The following is a 16,810-nucleotide window of genomic DNA, read 5'->3' as shown; positions in this document are numbered from 1 at the left end:
AAATAAACAAGTTAAATACATTTTTGATAAAGCTGTATAAGTTTATAACAGACCTAGATATAGCAGACAAAAATATCTGTATTTGATAGGTGATGGCACAAGAATTAAGACCAGATGTGAGGTTTTGAGACAGTGGGAGATGAGTAAGTGTCTCAGCTGTATTGGCTGGAAATATTGCCGAACATGCTGCCTATTACGGTGGTGCAAGCAGAGAAGATGAATGATTGATAAAAACAATTAGATCAGATCTGAGGGAAATAAAAACGCAGAGTTTGGGGGACGGATGGGGAATGAGAATGTTGGATTCTGCTACAGAGAGCCAGCTTGGATTTGATGGGCCTCTTTCTGTGCATTTTATTTGGACCTACTTAACTTGCTCTGGTCACCAATTAAATTGTCATTTAGATAAATCTGCTTAGTGTTCCTACTCAGTCCAACACAGGCTGTCCCTCCACCGCAGGAGATAATGTTTACTGCTTTATACTGGGTTCTGGGGTGGGGGAGAGGGGGCGGGTTAACGGTGTGTGTAACAGTCTGCTAGCATTTATCTGAAATGGCAAAACACCAGCGCAGCCAGACTAGGGACAGACTCTGGAAATGTGGGGAATGCCAGAAGGGAATTCTGTACCAATCCCACCTGGAAACTGGTCAAACCAGTCGGACTGGGGAGAAGCTGTTCACCTGTTCTGTGTGTGTATGGATTGGGGGGGGGGGGGGGTGGGAGAAGGGGGGAGGGATTCGCTCAGGCATTTATCCTGCTGAGACACCAGTGAATTTACTCATAACCACAAGTTGATTCTTTTTCTCTTGTTCACACCAAGTAATGAACAATGGTTTTGGCAGTTCATAAAGTTTTGCACATAGAGAACTTAGCTTTGGAAATGTTCACAACATCGTTGAATGTGTACAAAATCACACTGAGTAGAGACTTTTATTTTCCTTTATTCATTCACAGGTGAGGGTATCGCTGGCCTGGCAGCATTTACTGCCCATCCCTAATTGCCAAGCGGGCAGGTAAGAGTCGACCACATTGCTGTGGGTCTGAAGTCACAATGTAGGCCAGATCAGGTAAGGATGGCAGCTTCCTTCCTGAAAGGGCATTACTGAACCAGATGTTTTTATCTGACAATCGATTAATGGTCATCATTAGATTCTTAAATTGCAGATTTTTTTTTAATTGAAATCAAATTCCTCCAAGTGCTGCAGCAGGCCTTGAACCCAGGTCTTCAGAACTTTATCTGGGGCTTTGGACTAACTGTCTAGCGACAATACCGCCCGGCCAATACTTCCCCACATCGCTGTCCATCTGCACAGAGGGAACAGTGATTTTCTGGTTCATCAGAACAGGGTAATCACACATACGTTTGCTCAATGATTGCAGGAGTTGGATGCTGATGGGCTATTGACATCCACCTCTGAACCATGTATTCTGGGGTTTGTTTCTAATGTCTTGTTATCTTTGGGGGATAAAAACAGTTTCAATTAACTTTCTATTAAATGCATGGCAATCAAGTCGCTCCCATAACTCTCAGGCAGATTAGTTTCCTTTGAAGGGCTCTCCATCTCCCCAAACTCCTCCATCCTCACCTCCAACAGTACAATAATCTCACAGAGTCTCTTTGTGACTATGACTGAGACAATCTGATCAGCTGCTTCTTTCCCTACTCCTAGGTCACGTTGGATCTTAATCTCCCCTTGCTGCAGTTGTGATCCTGCATCATTGTACAGTGATGCTCGCATTTCATTTCTTGGCCTATCAGTGTTCATGATACTGCATGTAGCTTCTTGCATATACAGCTTACAGTGCAAGAGTTTAGCTCTTTCCTTCCACCAACAGCAGTAGAATTGTACTCCAACAAAACTTACGGAATCACAGCCCAGCATATTCCCTTCCTTGCCTCTTACCATCAAACCAGAGAATCAATCCTCATTCAACTGAGAGAAGTCAGGAGGGCATGTCAGTAACAGCAGCATGAATACCTAAAAATGAGGTGTTAACCTGATGAAGTTACCAACGAGGACTACTTGTGTGCCAAACAGCATAAGCAGCAAGTGATAGACAGAGTGAAGCAATCCGGGAAACAACAGAACAGATCTAAGATCTGCAGTCCAACCACATCCAGTTGTGAATGAGGTCAGAGCACAGCTGGAGTTCTGAGGACAGTTCTCTTCAAGATATTAACTAACAAGAATGTCAGACTGGATTAATTATCATAAAACTCAAGTCCGTTTGATATTCATATATTTACAATCAGTGTTCAATTCACCAAATGTAGCTGAAGGTCAAGATAACCTTCGAGTGATTGTAACAGTGGAGACATCTGAATACTTGATCAGCAAATTAAAGCCTGTTGTGTTTAGATAGTAATAATTTTAAAGAGATTTTAAAAAGTAAGGTGGCTTGAGTATAATGGAAGAAGTTGATTGGTGGGTAGCTGATAATCTTGTTTTAATCTGAAGTTAATTTATGATTAGTTAACAAATAGACATATGGTAGGGAATTCCAGCCTCATGGAGTGCATATCCAGTTCCATGTGGGAAAGCCAGGACACTTCTTGTCTGAGCGACAACCACAAGAACACGGAGGTGACATGGAAAATGTCAGGAACACTCGTTTGACCACAGCTAAAGTACAGTACACATTTCTGATCTCCACATTCCAGGGTTGATGTGATCACACCAGAGAGGGTACAGAAGAGATTGATCAGAATGTTTCTACAATTGGAAAATTTCTGCTCTGAGGAAAGGTTGGATAGGCTAGGGATGTTTTCTGAGGAAGATGAGCTGAGATATAATTGAAGTGATAAAATGCTGAGGAATCTAGATCGAGTGGATAGGAAGGAGCTATTTATAACAGAGAGGTCGGTAACTGGAAGTTTTAGATTGAAACTAATTCTCAGAAAGGTCGGGGGAAGAACTCATTTAACTCGGAGATGGTGGGAGACAGGTGGCAGAGGCAGTAACCAGCATCACATTAGAATAAAAGGACATGGATGTAACTGAAATGCTGGAACATGCAGGGCAATGGACTAAAGTCTGCAGAAAGGGATCAATGTGATTTATTTGACATTTCCCTAGAATATTAAACTCCAGTCAAATTTCAGAATTTATGAGCATCATCAGATTTGAACTCTAAATGTCGGAATAAATTTATCAGAAATTTGCAGCACAGATATAGGCCACTTGGCCCATCTTGTCTGTGTTGGCTGTAATAGAATTACCCAGGCTTTACAGCGTTCTGTCCTCATCATTCAGAGCAATAACTTCAGACTGCGTACTCTGCCCTCTATGTTGTTATAATCTGTTTTTTCAATATATTTCTTTGACAGCTGCTCACCTTGTTTCCTGGTTTCTTTCCCAGCCCTAACTCCATTCCCCGTGGCCTTGATGGACTACCATTTCTGCAATTTAATCTCTCTTGCCTTCCCCCATGTGACAGACTGTCTATTTGTCCTTGTTTCATCCCCACCTTACTCACAAGGTTCCCAGACCACTGTAACTTTCACTGTGTCCCTTTGGTCAATGGCACGAGTTTTGAATTCTCTTCCTCCAGAGATAATTGGAAATCTTTCTGGTTGCAGTTTCCCCCAGATTTTATTTTTAAAAAGAGCATTTATGTCAGATTGAAGTATTCGTGAACCTTCACCCGCAATTCCGCACATTTGGATGTAATCTATGACCCTCCTACAGATGTGCAGGTTTGCTCTATTGGCTGTGCTAACATGGCCTGTAGTGTGCAGGTTTAGCGGGTTGGGTTATGGAGGTAGGGTGGGAAAGCAGGTCATTGCAGGCTCGATAGATAGAATAGCCTCTTTCTGCACCTACTGGATTCTGTGACTCTAACTAGTTGTGATTGTCATAACGTTTTCCTAATGGCAGGTTCATTCAGCTCAGGTAGACATGCTGCCTTTGTGTTTCTGTTGGTTCTCACTCAATCCTTTCCTTCGTTTTACAGCAATTTCACACTGTACGTGAGGGTGAGAATGAATTTGTAAATACAAATACACCAACCGAAACCCACATAGGTCAGGAACTGTTTCTGCTGCTGGCATCACTCACAAGGAACAGAAAAATAATAAAGGATTCATCACAAATCTTACAGGAACATTGAGGTTATAATCACGAGTAAAGGCTTAACAACTCAAAATGTTTTTCTCAAGAAAAGAGGAGGCTGAGGGACAACCTGGCATAAGTAGGAAGCTTTGTTTTTGAGGGTTCAGAGATTTGAGTTTGGGTCTGAAGCATGGTTCATTGCCCCAAGTCAACGTTGCTATCTAAATGTGTATCTTTCTTTTGTATTTCTGTCTGAGTTAACAATCAGATGGGTAGGTCAGTGTCTGAGTGTTTTCCCAAATCCCTGATTGAATTGGCCTCTTCAACAATCTCAGGTGCCTTACCACTCACTGGGTCATGGGGAAACTCTGCCGTTACAATGAGAATGGTCTTTGCTGTCACCTCTCCTCGTGCTTCCGTCTAATCCTAACTTCCCTTCATTAAATCCCAGCTGCCTCTAGCCCACTCACACGGACATGTTGAAGAGCATGACAGGAGAATGGATTGAAACCGAGAGTTCAATAGCCAGAAAGAAAGAGGAAGAAGGAAATAAACTGGGTTTCTGGATCCCAGGGGATACAGACTCCAGGCTGAGTCCTTTGTGGGCATTCCCACAGTAATACGAGACAGCATTCCATGATGAGAGTTAAACCCGGGTGGCAAGACAGGGAGCCACTGAACATTAGCAGGTTTAGCTCAAACACAGGAAATTTGTTCAGTCAGTAACAGTGTTAGACATGGAGGTGAAGTGAACAGTGAGGGGAAATGTTGCCAAAAGCTGCAGGTAGACAACTTTCATTGGAACAGGAGGAGGCCATTCAGCCCCTCAACCCTGCTCTGCCATTCAATGGATCATGGCTGATTTGTGGCTTAATTTGCAATTTTCAAAACCCTCCAAACTCATCAATAAACTCCTCTGCAACAGACAAGATGAATATGAAAAACTAACCATCTGCAAATGCTGGGAAATCAGAAACAAAAACAGACATTGCTGGAAAAATTCAACAGATCTGGCAGCATCTGTGGAGAGTGGAACAAGTTCTGGTGCGAGGGGAATGAGATTGTCAATAGAAACTGAGAAAACAGGAGGACATGCTCAATCAGAATAAAACCCATTATTGTCTTGCACTTTTAATTCAACTGCAAAAATTATTCATTATTATTTCCGAAATAGGATAATAGACCAGAAATCAACTCTTCATGTCATTGGGCCTGGGAAATTATTAATTCTGACCTTGACCAGCTAACATGTGAATCCAGACCCTGAATAATGTGGTTGACTCTGAACCATTTCCTGGGCAGTCAGAATGGATGACAAATGCTGCCCCAGTAAGTGATGCTGTGATCCCACGAACAAACAAAACAAATCCAATCGCTGTGGTTCCTTGTGAACTCGCTGTTGTTTCATCAAGCTGGATATCTGAGTGAATTGCTTCCTACACTCAGAGAAAGTGAATGGCCTCTCCCCAGTCTGTATTCACTGGAGTACAGTGAGGCTGGATGGTGTACTGAACCCAATCCTACAGTGAGAGCACCTGAATGGTCTCGCACTGGTCTCCTGTGACAGGAAGAGATGATATTCACCATCCCGGGGGATACTGGGTAAAGATACCTCCAAGAGGGATCCAGTGAGAGTTGATTGGGACAAACTGTTCGCATGCATGGTAGAATCAATAATGAGGAGGCACCGATGGAAAGGGATTGACAACGGAAGCGCATGTGACATGAGACAAAATAATTTCATGCAGAGAAAGTTTATAGTCAGGAATGCACTGCCAAAGAGTGTGGTGGAGTCAGGTACAATGCAGCGAATCGAATTGAACAGTTATTGGAAGAGGACGAATGGGAAGGATTATGGGGTGAAGGTAAAGAATGGCATTCAGTGAGGTGATGAGCCAATCAGCCTCCTTTTGTCCTTCTGTGAACTTTTCATTCTGAGTCCCTAAGGAAATATCAGAGCAGGGATGGTGAAGGGGTCAGATTGAATGATGGTCTCGGTGAACAAAAGTGAGACACAGACACAGAGGGGTGTTGGGATGGATTGAATCAAATGTTATCAATTTGCATGGCTCCCAACACTACAGCAGTTACAAACGGGAGTGATCAAGAGAATGGAATTAGAGCAGCAAATACATCTTAAACATTTATACAGCTAAAGAGGATGCTGGGTAAAGATATTACAGTTAGTGCTGACTTCATTCCAGACACACCAGCCTGGGAGCACATCCTTCCTGTATCTGTCCTATCGAGCTCTTGAAGAATTTTGTTCATTTCAAGTGTTTCTTAGATACTCCAGAGAAGACAGTTTCATGCTCTTCAATCTCTCCTGCCAGGGCAATGCTGTCGTCAGAATTCAAGTCACTGGTGCATGTAACTGGCTGCTTCATGGATTGGAACTGGCAATTGAGACTGTAAGGTTACTGTATAAAATATCTTCAACTGTATTGCCAGATTGCCAGACACATGAGGGGCTTTAAGAAAAAAACACAACTTAAGGGCATTGAGTGTCAGAGCACTTCCTGTTGTGGGACATCCTGTTCAGGTACAATTTATTGATAACTGTTAGAATTGACCTGCACTGGCTCCGTAGAAGTGGTCAGAGCATTATAACTGTAATTGGAGCAGGTAATAAATTTCTCATGGGTTAAAACGTTTAAATAATAGAATAGGTGTGGGTTCTTCTGGTAAAGTGTGCAAAGTTATTCAAAATGGTCCTAATTTACTTTCAGAAACAAATGAGAGAAAGGCACATTACTGAGGTCATTGCATTAGTCCAAATTTAGAAGTTCAGGAGAACTGAAGGGGGAGCTGGTGTTGGGAGGTGTAATAATGATAGGGAAAAATTGTTTTACAGAGAGAGTTCCCAGATGGGAAACTCAGCTTTAACATCACATCAACTGCAGAGTCATCCAATTCCGCAGGTCCTGATCCTTATTGTTCATCAGGAAGGGGAAAGCGGCATTCCCAGCCCAGAGAAATCATTCCCATGTTTCGCCTGTGGTCGAATATTTAACTGGTCATGTGATCTGGGAAGACACCATTTTGACGGGACCAGGGCGAGGGTATGCAAACATGAGGATTGGGGGAAGGAAATTACCTACCCCTCCCAGTAGACACTCACCGACACACTCACACTGTGTAGAGGCCGCTCACCTGCCTCATGTACGGGAATTGGGTTACTCGATCTTACAATCTGCTGAGGCACCAGAGATGGCACAGTGGATTTAGACTCTACACCTGCTCAATGTGTGAGAAAGGATACACTCTGATCTGCTGAAACACCAGAGAGCTCACTCTGGGGAAAGGCCATTCACATGCTCCCAGTGTGTGGGGAGAGATTCACTCAAATGTATCACCTGCTGAGTCCCCAGTGAGCCCACGCAGGGGGAGAGGCCATTCAGACGGATGTGTGTGAGAGAGGATTCAGTGATTCATCCTGCCCCCTGAGACCCCAGTGAGCCCACAGAGGGGGAGAGGCTATTCAAATGCTCAGTGTGTGGCAAGGGATTCAGAGATTCATCCCACTCCCTGAGACCCCAGCGGGTTCACATTGGGTATGAAGTGTTCACCTCTTTGTGTGACAAGGAATTTGTTGAGTCTTCAAGACAACTGAAAGTCCAGTAAGTGGTCACCCACCTGCTCCGTGTGAGTTCACACATCACTGCAGGACTCTGATTCTGACGTTACTGTTCATCAGGGTCAGGAGTGGACCTTGTTCATGATGACACTATTGGAGTATTGATGTTGTGGTTGTTAATCACATTAACTGGGCTGGTGTTGACAGAATTTATATTGCCACTTTCTGAACCTCAGGGTGTCTCTCTGGGAAGTAAGTCTCCACAAACAACAATGTGACAATAAGCAATGATCATCTGTTTTGATTTAAATTATGATCATAGCACTGCTGCTTCACAGAACCACGTACAAGGTTGGAGACCAACCTTGGTCAATGTGGAGTTCCCACATTCTCCCCATGATAATGTGGTCCCCTCCAGGTGCTCTGGTTTCCTCCCACAGCCCAAAGACAGCACCCGAGCTACAAATCTTCTCACAAACTTTGAATTCTATTCTATGATTGAGGATAAAGGCTACACAGCAGGGTGTCCTTGGAAAAAGGAGCATGTGGTGTGTATCAATACTCTCTTCAGATAGAGGTGGGCACCACAGGGGATACAGTGCTTTATCTCCACCGCTGCCCCCTCACCCCCAACTCTACTTTGATTTAGTCCCTTCTCACTCTGTCACTTGTAATGGTTTGCTTTTCTCGTCATTGGCCTTGTTTATAAATATTCAATTGGTTACACGGGTGGTTTACTGCGGGTGATTAACCAAAAGCAAAATGATGCAATGATGATTTTGATGGTGGGAAGGTTGCTCAGCTGTGTGTGATAACACGTCTGGGTAGGAGAAAGGGGGGGAGAAAGAACGCTTCACAGCTCACAGAAAGAGAACTGAAAAGCAGTTAAATCAAACCAAAGGTTCAGAAAGGGAGGGAATATTTCCCTGGAGCGTGAGTAACTGGAAAGTGATGGTGTCCGGGAAGAGACAGGATTTTGTTCTAAAGGGCACTTGAAATTTTAAAAACTGTTATGTTCAGATAGTTTCAATTCTTTTACTTTTATTTATTGTGGAATAATCTTTAACACAAGGTTTGCAAATTTGTTTTTTTAATGTAAAAGACAATAGTTAAATAAAATCCACCAAACCATCCCTCACTGAAAACTGTTATGGAAGTGCAATCTCCTGGAGTATCCCTACCTACTCCTTCCTACCCGGGCTCCATGGTTATATACATACCTGGGAGATAGCAGCAGGAGGCCATTCGGCCTTTCAATCCTGCTCCACCATTCAATGGGAAACAGCTGACCATCCAGCTCAGTCTCCTGTTCCTGCTGTGCTCGAATCCCCTTTCATGGCTTTACCTCGAAGAACTATATCTAAGTCCTCCTTTGGTTTCACTGCCTTTTGTTCCAGTGACGTTGCTGTGTTACTGTGTGGGTGTAGGCACGGGTAATGTGATGGTGCTGCCTCCTGGAGGATGTACTCAGCATCCCTTATCATCCTGCAGTAACATCAACTGGGTTTCAGCAACACGAGAAATGAACCATTTCCAGGATATGGGCATCACTGGCTCAGCCAGCATTTGTTCCCCATCTCGAGTTACCCTTGAGAAGATGGTAGTGAGCTGCTGTCTGGTACCATTCACAGTCCATTTGGTGCAGATAGACCGACAATGCTGGGAGGAGAGTGTTGCAGGATTTTGGCCGAGTGACTCTCTATCTTTGCTTCTTCAAATGTTGTTTAACTTAATCATGATCTGCACTTGATTTTGAGATTTCAGTCTGCAATCTTCACCATCTAGCACCCTGAATAAAGGAATATGTACAGATTAGAAATTCAGAACAGACAATTCCTGTTTCTCTGGAATATCTTTTTCCCTTTTCTTCCCTCAAAGCTGTAACCCTCCAGCCCACGTACTCTCCCCCACCATTCTGACTCCACTACCCCCTAATGTACACCCTCCCCATTCTCATGGAGTTGCTGATAAACAGATCCATGCCACCACTTCCCGTCCCTGGTTAGACTCTGCACCCTTCCTTTCCCTTCAGTTGCTGCAAGTCAATAATGTAACAGCAGAATGGAACAAAAAGAAATAGACAGGGAGGTGGCAGATCCTGAACAGAAGAGGAACCTTCAGTCTGGGAGAATGGGTCAGATCCTTCTTTGTTTCCCATTAGTTGATTCCCACCATTACAATGAATTGGGGATGGAGAGTGGTCCTACATGAGAGTAGTGACACTTTGACCCCCTCCTCCAAAAGATCAATACTATGAGCAGATACATTCCTCCTCCAGCCAATCACAGTGTGAAAAACTTTCCGCAAAGTATATTTACCCAAAGCACAGGCTCCAAAACCCGCCCACATTCTGTATATGTACATTGCCAGGTTTCCCCACACATGTGTGGTCCCTGCCTCAGGGATTGTGGGAGTTGTAGTCCCCATGAAGCCACTGGAGCCCTGTCTCTGGAAAGTTAATGAATAGTGTGGACTGGAGGGTGTTGTGTATCGGATCCCCATTCAGACACACAGAACAGATGGACTATCACTGGGTTTTACTGAGACATCTGCTTCCACAACCTGATTTTCTGATGTAGGGAATATAGATTCAGCCAACTGGGGCGTGGGGTGGTTAATAGGAAGAGCAGATTTTAAGCAGAGGTGGCTCAATGCTTAGTATTACTGACTCACAGCGTCAGGGACAAGGATTTGATTCAGCCTTAGGCAACTGTGTGGAGTTCACACGTTCTCCCCGTGTCTGTGCGGGTTTCCTCTGGGTGCTCCAGTTTCATCCCACAGTCCAAAGATGTGCAGGTTAAGTGGATTGGTTATGCGAAATTCCCAGTGTCCATGTCTGTGCAGGTTAAGCCATTAACCATGGGAAATACAGGGAAAGGGTGAGTCTGAATGGGATGCTCATCATAGGGTTGGTGTGGACTCCATGAATGGATACCCTGTTTCTGCACTGTAGAGATTCTATTCCATTCTCATGAAGAAGAATGTACTTATCTCAATGTGCTGTGAATCTGTGGAATTCCCTATTCAAAATGCAGTGGATGCCAGGACAATGAGCAAATTTACTGAAGAGATACAGATGTTGAATTTGCAATGAGATGAAGGGTGAGAGAGGGAGCAAGTGGGAAATTCCAGCTGAGACCGATGTGAGCTCAATCATCACCGTATAAAATGGTGGAGCTGGTTCGAAGGGCTGCATTGCCTCTCCTGTGTCCAATGCTTATCTTCTTACGGTAATAACTGGAAAGCTGAACCCAAAACTCACCACCTTCACCAAAGGAGATTTTTGGAAAAAGCAGGAGAGTCAGGTGGATTAGCGTTCCAAACTTAGATAGTGAGGAAGCATGTGGGAGATAATGATTTTTCAATTTTAAACTGAGGTGAGTTAAAAATCACACAACAGGTTATAGCCCAACAGGTTTAATTGGATCATGACGAAGGAGCAACGCTCCGAAATCTAGTGTGCTTCCAATTAAACCTGAGGGACTATAACCTGGTGTTGTGAGTTTTTAACTTTGTACACCCCAGTCCAACACCGGCATCTCCAAATCATGTAAACTGAGGGGAGACAGTGATGTATGGTTTTAGACTGTGTAGTACACTCACTCCATCCAGAATACTCTGTTTTGAATATCTATCCTGTACTTTATTACAAAGCCAAGGTCTCTGACGATGAAAACAAAAACACCCAGGTATCATCCCCTCACTTCGTAATCTGATAAAAGACTTGTGATAAGTATGGTTGAATTTAGAATACAGTTGGAAAGCGGGAAGATTAAATCCAATCCCAAGATCCTGTGCTTAAACAAAGGAGACTACAATAGGATGAGGCAGGAGTTGGCTAATGTAGACTGGAAGTAAAGACTTTAGGGTGGGACAGTTGACAGACAGTGAAGGAATATCAAAGAATTTTTCAAACTGCTCAGCAAAAGTGTATATCAGTGAAAAGGAAGGACTGTAGGAAAAGGAGTAATCTGCCGTGGGTGGCTAAGGAAATAAGGGAGTCTATCACATTGAAATTGAAAGTAGACAAATTGGCAAAGACCAAGGAGAAACTAGGAGATGAGAAAAACTTTAAAGATCAACAGAAAGCGAGATGGGATTGAGTCGCTATCCCCAGGGCCAGAATAGCAGTTTACACTGCTAGAGGGGAGCCTATTGTGTGCGGAACATATGGCCTCTGTAATTGTTGAAGCACTTAACTGTTACCATAGAGATAATCCTGATCACGTTAAAAATCACAGCACACTCCAAAAGCTTGTACTTCCAAATAAACCTGTTGGGCTATAACCTGGTGATGTGTGGTTTTTAACTTTGCCCACCCCGCTCCAACACCAGTTCTTCCACATCAGAATCCTGACAGACAGCCCCACTGAATCTGAAGTGCCTGTCGGATACCTGACTGAGCCACAGGGCCGTGGGGGAGGGGTATGTGGTTTAACCACAAAGTGCTGAACTGAACTCTACTTTCTAACTGCCGTTGCCATGGAGATAATATTGAGAGACAGCGTCCATTCAAAACCACAAACCACAAAGGTATAAGAATGGGAGCGGCACATCGGACAGGCGGGGAGTTACCTGATGCTGCCTGGAGGCGTTCTGCATGTACACTATCCAGGTAACTGCCATGTCTCATCAATAAAGACTCAAACAAGACCTCTCAGAGTTCTGTGCCCAGTTATTCCTATCCAGCAGGGTTCAGGAATATGAGGACACAGCAGTCAGTCTTCACAGTGGAGGATATGAAGAACATGCCAGTAATTGATAAGGAAACTGAGGAAGGTGAGGACCAAGAAACAACCATCATCATGAAAGCGTCAGAGCTGGGCAAGCTAATGGAGCTAAAAGGTGGACAAGTCTCTTTGCCCTGATGGAATACATCCCAGGGTGCTAGCAGAGATAGCGGGAGAAATAGTAAATATACTTGGAATCAGAATCCTACAGCAGAGACAGGCCCTTTGGCCCAAACTGGCCCATGCCGACCAGAATGTCCATCCACACTAACCCCATTTCCCTGCACTTGGCCCATCTGCTTCTGACCCTTTGCTGTCCATTTATTTGTCCAAATGTCTTTTACATGTTGTTAATGTACCCACCTCAACCACTTCCACTGGCACCTCATTCCATATCTTCATACCACCCTCTGTGTAGAACTGTTGACCCTCAGGTTCCCTTTCATAATTTCTCCTCCGACCTTAAACTGATGCCCTCCACTCCTTGATTCCCTGGGAAAGAGACGGAGTGCAATCACCTTATCCAAGCCTCTCATGGTCTTATATATTTCCAGAAAAGATCACCCCCTGTTTCCACTGCTCTAAACAAAAAAAAATCCTCGCTTGTCCAACCTCTCCCTATAGTTCAGACCCCTGAGTCCTGGCAAAAATTCTTGTAAATTTCTTATGCACTTTTTCCAGTTTAATAACTGAAACCTACACTGCACTCATCACATTTCCCGTGTTTCCCCACGGCACTGGAACCGACGTGACAACGTCAATGGATTACAAGTCATGATCGATAATTAACTCCTTTGCAACAATCCTGTTTTCATCGCATTTTTCATGCTGCAGGTATCCTTGTGTCTTTCTGGTTGCATGGTTAATTAAAAAATTGTCCTCATACAAAACAAATCTGTAGCTTAGTTGTTCCTGGGAAATGTGCCATGTTTCTTCAGACTTTTAACAACAAATGAACTCTCTCTCCACACTCACCACACTAACATGGACTTGGCTGTGTCTCAGTAATGTTTTCCAGTCACACTGACATTTGAAATATTCGCCCATGGACAGAATACACACCTTTCCTTCCACATGAAAAGGCCAAATGCTATTCAGATCGGCACGGATCAAGTAACTATCAAAACGGAACGTGAAGTTCAATTTGAATTTCTCATCCACAAATCCGCCCTTTCAGAACCCTACAACAGAGAAAACAGGTCACCACCGTTAACACAGGATGGAAATTCATAAGACAGTGAGAGTATTAAATTGTAGGTTCTTTGTTCCCCCAAAGCTTTAAATCTCAGCCTCACAATTGCTCTCTTCTGTGAACTGAAATCCAAACCAATCTCCCCACCCTTTTCCTCCACACCCAGTTCTCACACAGACTCCTTTCTCTTTGAAATCAGCTTCCTCGCTCCTGCCTGCAGACTAAGAACCAAAAAAAGGTCTCCTCCCACAATCCAAATATGCGCAGGTCAGGTGAATTGGCCATGCTAAATTGCCCATAGTGTTAGGTGCATTAGTCAGAGGGAAATGGGTCTGGGTGGGTTACTCTTCTGAAGGTTGGTGTGGACTGGTTGGGCCGAAGGGCCTGTTTCCACACTGTAGGAAATCTAATCTAATCAAATCAATGAGTCTGACTCGGAGCCTCCTGGATGTTGGTGAATCCTTCCCCCACCTCCCAGGTTTCCTTCCTGGTCAGAACCAAACTGATTTTTTTGCCCCAATCTGGAACATTTTATTTATTTCCCCCACACGGACCCTCTGATGAGAACCATCCTACATACACTGGCCAAGACATATCTGATTGAACTAAGATGAACCAAATTAGAACTTTAATTGCAGGCCCATCTGTGTTCCTTTACATAACATTCCTGAATCTTCACATGAGTTCTGATAACTTTCTGCAAAATGCTCCCCCCACTGATAACCGACCACTTGTCACGAAATCAGGGACAGGGGCCATTTCCCTGTGTCCTATTCCCAGAGGGAGGAAACTGCGAATGACAGATTAATCCCACACACGCACAGCCTCCCTCCTGGCCCTGACTAGCCCTGCACATACACCAACAATTGCCCAGCAAAGCGCCCATGCACTTGTCTCCTCTCCTACTGCACATGCTCCAGATAACACACGAAGCTGGGTGATTGACAGCAGCTGCTGCCCAATAGGGTGGAGAGGGCAGGACTAGAGATTGTAAACAATGAATAAATGTGGATGACACTGGGGGATGGACAGGTCAGTGAGGGACAGGAGCAGTGCAGCAGTGGGAGGGGACCCTGGACAAAGTGAGCAATGGGAGAGTCTGACAGGAGAGAAACTACAGGAAGCTCTGTTGAGGCTCAGGCAGGGACAGTTGGGAGACCGTATGGCCTTGCGGCTTGGGCACGTTTTCCAATCAGCCTTTTCAAAGATGGTGTTACTCAACTCGGAGTCCGATCCTCCTGGTTCAGAGGTAAGGACACTACCACCAATTTCTGGTGGGCTAGTGGAAAGAAGGGAAGATTTTCTCAATCTCTCTCACATGGAAACTTCATGAGCTCCTTCCACATACTGTCTCTGGTGGGGATGAAGGAGACAGAGCAGGTGGGAGGGGGTTAGGGATATAGGGACTGCCTTTCAAATGGAACTTATCTGTGTGGGTGATATTAACAAGACTCAATACACAGTCACTAACACAAACCTGATGTACTTGAACTTTATCCATAATATTAACACTCATAACTGGGTAACACAGATCCCAATGTACAGAGTTAAGGCCTGGATATTAATAATGGCTTTGTGTATGAGAAATCACGTCTCATGAACTTGAGTCAATTTTTTTGAAGTAACAAAGAGGATTGATTAGGGCAAAGCAGTGGAAATGATCTACATGGACTTCAGTAAGGCGTTCGACAAGGTTCTCCATGGGAGCCCTGTTAGCAAGGTTAGGTCTCAAGGAATACAGAGAGAACTAGCCATTTGGATACAAAACTGGCTCAAAGGTAGAAGTCAGAGCGTGGTGGTGGAAGGTTGCTTTTCAGATTGGAGACCTGTGACCAGTGGAGTGTCACAAAGTATCAGTGCTGGATCCACTAATTTTCATAATTTATATAAATGATTTGGATGTGAATATAGGAAGTATTGTTAGTAACATGACACCAAAATTGGAGGTGTAGTGGACAGTGAAGAGGATTACCTCAGATTACAACGGGATCTTGATCAGATGGTTGAATGTGCGGAGGACTGGCAGATGGAGTTTAATTTATATAAATGGGAGGTGCTGCATTTTGGGAAAGCAAATATTAGCAGGGTGTATACACATAATGGTAAAGTCATCGGGAGTGCTGCTGAGCAAAGAGACATTGGAGTGCAGATTCATAGCTCCTTGAAAGCAGAATCGCAGGTAGATAGGATAGTGAAGAAGGTGTTTAGTATGCTTTCCTTTATTGGTCAGAGCACTGAGTATAGGAGTTGGCAGGTCATATTGCGGCTGTACAGCACATTGCTTAGGCCACACTTGGAATATTGCGTGCAATTCTGGTCTCCTTCTGTTCAAAACAATATTGTGAAAGTTGAAACTGGCCAGAAACGTATTACAAGCACGTTGTCAGGGTTAGAGGATTTGAGCTACAGGGAGAGGATAAATACACTGTTTTCCCTGGAGCGTCAGATGCTGATGGGTGACCTTATAGAGGTGTATAAAATCAGTAGGGGTATGGATAGGGTAAATACACAAGGTCTTTTTCCTGTGGTGAGGAGGAGGCACGATGGGAGGTGGGAGACAGAGGAGGGAGACCGAGAGGGGAGGGTGACCGTTATTTTGTAGATCTACAACACAAACCTGTTCCTGTTTTCTCCCCATCCCGTTCAATCCCTCTGAAGGGCTCAGAACAAGTGCACAGTCCCTGGAAAGTACAGCTTCAGGGTGATTAAGTGCTGAAGGTTGCATTTGGGACGCTGACCTTTATTGGTCTGTACACTTATCAATAAATGGACCTGGGTTCAATTCCACTGTCCTGGATTCATGGCTGTGGCCACAGATGCGCCTGTCTCTGACCCTGACTACTTGATCCCCTGTCACTACAGCTCTGTCATTCTCCTTCCTCCAGTTCTGTACAGTGGAGCTATCTGTGGTTGCATGAACCTGGCTGTTGCTGATTTCCCCTGAGAGTCCCCCCAACTGTTCCCCCTTATAGAATCTCAAGCGGTGCACAGTATCTGTTTGAGAAGGGGAATGATCACTGGGGAGTCCTGCACTGCCTTCCTGAGCCTTTTACTTGATCTGATGGTCACCCATTCCCTTTCTGCCTGTGTAACCCTCACCTGCAGTGTGACTAACTCACGAACCATGCTGTCCATAACATTCTCAGTATTGCTCCACAGTGAGTCCACTCTCAGCTCCATGTCTGAAAAGCAGTTTCCCAGTAGCTGCTGATGGACACACTTCCTGCACACATAGCCGTCAGGGAGACTGGAAGCATC

General features: G+C 44.4%; 1 long non-coding RNA gene across 1 annotated transcript in view; it reads right to left on the bottom strand.

Annotated features, from left to right (window-relative positions):
• Positions 1–8,657: 8,657 nt before the first annotated feature.
• LOC148139834 (uncharacterized) overlaps positions 8,658–16,810 on the bottom strand; it is a 972,613-nt gene continuing 964,460 nt past the window's right edge. Inside the window, exons 5-6 of the long non-coding RNA XR_015753386.1 lie at positions 13,423–13,541; positions 8,658–9,419 (exon numbers count right to left, since the gene is read on the bottom strand). This is a non-coding gene — a long non-coding RNA (uncharacterized LOC148139834). The remainder of the gene's footprint in view (positions 9,420–13,422; positions 13,542–16,810) is intronic.

Source organism: Chiloscyllium plagiosum, unplaced genomic scaffold (genome assembly GCF_037043375.1).
Source record: "Chiloscyllium plagiosum isolate Xiang-an unplaced genomic scaffold, Cpla_swu_hap1 HiC_scaffold_37, whole genome shotgun sequence".
Classification (NCBI taxonomy): Eukaryota; Metazoa; Chordata; class Chondrichthyes; order Orectolobiformes; family Hemiscylliidae; genus Chiloscyllium; species Chiloscyllium plagiosum.
The sequence above is the reverse complement of the archived record's forward strand: the minus strand, read 5'-3'. Positions and strand labels throughout refer to the sequence as shown.